The sequence below is a fragment of the Myotis davidii genome, unplaced genomic scaffold (assembly GCF_000327345.1).
Source record: "Myotis davidii unplaced genomic scaffold, ASM32734v1 scaffold72, whole genome shotgun sequence".
Taxonomy (NCBI): domain Eukaryota; kingdom Metazoa; phylum Chordata; class Mammalia; order Chiroptera; family Vespertilionidae; genus Myotis; species Myotis davidii.
Window position 1 is genome coordinate 4,197,974 of NW_006284618.1, and position 2,743 is coordinate 4,200,716.

Sequence of the window (2,743 nt, forward strand, 5' to 3'; positions counted from 1 at the left end):
GGGGGGGCAGGGGGCTGGGGGGAGAGGCTCGGGGGGCAAAGGGGCGGGGGCCCAGCATTCGTCTACTGGACAACTGGGTAGGGCGAGGGTCACAGACAAGTCACCACAGTTCTCACTTTAAGGGAAATGTGTCATTTTAGCCCATATTTCCTTATTTGTAATTTTTGTGTTTTAAAAGGCCATTTGCAGGAATAATGAAAAATTTAAAAAAATATCAACACCAAGAGAAACAAACCGATGTCCTCCTCACCCAAGCCTGCCCCTGACATCGCGGGGAGCAGAGCCAGTGGACGGGGGACAGCACAGGCCATCGGGCCTCATATTGAAGGGCTGTCAATCAAATGAGCCAGCTGCTGGATGCTACCCCCGCCCTTCCTCCGCTGGCAGGGGCCAGCCATCGCTCCCCTGAAGGCCAGGCTCGGTCGGAATTAGGTGCTGGGCCCTGGCCCCGTGGACCAGGCTTCTCTCTCCTCCTCACACCCCAAACTGCATTGTGAGGACCCCACTGAGACTCAGGCTTGAGCCCTCACACACCATCAAGTGACCACGCGGCCACTCCGTGCGCCTGAGTGGACATGCCTTCCGTGTAGCCTGCTCACCACAGGGAGCCACGGAGGAAGGGGGCGTGGGGGAGTCTGGGGTCAGGCGGGGGCCGTGAACTCTGTTGGGTTCACACCCGGGAGTCCTCCTGACCATCTGCCGGCAGAGGACAGGAGCAGGACCTGGCCAAGTTCGGGGTGCAGGAAAGGAGCCCCCGCCCCCATCTTAGGAGACACTGGCATCAAAGCCTGATTCTCATTTTGATGCACCGACCTACCCTCCTCGCCCCTCCCCGCACATGGGAGTGAACAAGGTTGAAACTGGCACATGTGCCAGGCGATCACGTTCTCGCGTTCTGTGGTAATGCAAATATTTTCCTTGCAGCTACATAGTCTTCATCGTTAACGCATTTTGCTTTATTATCCCAGAAATATATAATCATCGTAGGCAAATAAGAAAATGCAGAAAATGGTGAATAAAAGGATTACTGTATATTCCCAGAAACCATAGATAGAGGCTATTAACATTCTGTATATTTCTTTTCAGAATGTTTATGATACATATTTATATGTATTTTTCTTTTCAAAAATAGGATTTCCCGGTAATTGTTGTTATGCCGCCTGCTTTTTCCACATGGACTGTATCTCAGATTTCCCCGGGTGCACACATGCATTTCTCCAACCTTTCTCTTAAGGGCACCCCGTGTTTCATGGTCTGATCAAGGCCCGACGACAGCGATGATGATGATGATGATGATGATGATGATGGGGATGATATAACACAGGCCGCTCTGGGCAGGCTGTGTGAGAAGGCTGTATGGAGCTGAGCCTTCGCAGGGTTCCTGAGAGGTAGCTGTGGCTGCTCTCGCTACCCTCAGGGACCTGTGGCCCCAAGTTTAGATCACTCCTAAATTTCTGATTTTACGAACCATCCTGTGTTGGGCTGGATTCATACATAGTTTTTTGAACTTGTCATAATTTTTCCTCAGAGAAACTCCTAGAAATGGAATCACAGGGTCAAAGACTATGAATGTTTTAATTTTTAAAATATTTTAATATGTTTTTATTGATTTCAGAGAGGAAGGGAGAGGGAGAGACAGAGAGATAGAAACTCAGTGATGAGAGAGACTCCCTGATCGGCTGCCTCCTGCGCGCCTGCCGCTGGGGATGGAGCCTGCAACCCGGGCCTGTGCCCTGACCGGGAATCGAACTGTGGCCTGCTGGTTCAGGGGTCTACGCTCAACCACTGAGCCACATCGGCCGGGCAGTGGTTGTAGTTTTTGTTTGTTTGTTTGTTTTTTTCTTTTTGTTCAGACAAATCTCTAGTAATTTCTTTTGTTTTATTATGTAGGTCTCATACTTAGAAAGGCTTTTCTCATACTAACTGTACACACACATATATATTTTTAAATCATGCATATTTATGACTTGCCCTTACATCTTATTTTTCATTTGTTTGCATTTGGAATTTCTTTGTTGTGAGCTAGGAGAGGAGGATCTAGTTTTATTTTTTTCAACATGGCTCACCAATAATTTCATATCAGATATTGGAAAAAAAACCTGTCCCTCCTCCATATATTGGAATTCACACCACTGTTTTCCTGTGGGTCTCTCTCTGTCACCTGGCTTTTCTGGAGCTGTGTGCTCTGCTGCTTGTCACGTGCCCAGCAGTGCGTGCGAAAATGCAAATGCGTCCGCATCACTCCTGTGTTTGCCTTATTGTGTGTCCTTCAAGATGAAAGACAACATTCACTTTTATTGACTGCGTGGTACCCGTTCATCAAGGCATCTGCTTTGGAAACGCAGTGTCGGATAAGAGCTTTAGCGTCTCTAGCTTTTTCTAGAAGGAAGATGATTAAGTGCTGAGCTTTTGCTCTTGTTGACTCACCACTGGACTCTGCTTCCTGGGAAAGACGTGTTCTGGGAAGGATGCCCCGCGTTTCTTCACCTGAAACTCGGAGGCTAAGATGCTCTCCTGTGGCCCATTCCTGAGAACCCCTCTGCCTTCCTCGCTGTCGTCACCACCCTGCTGTCTGAGGCTTTGGCTTCCTGCTGCCATCACAGCTTTGAGTCCTCATGTCTTATGTGTCCACTCAATACATGCGCATTGAGATTTGCTGACAACAGGAGGCAGAGAAAGAAAAAGGACCTGGGAAGTGGGAGTCCCGTCCACCTTTCACACCGACCTCAGGTCTGCCACACCC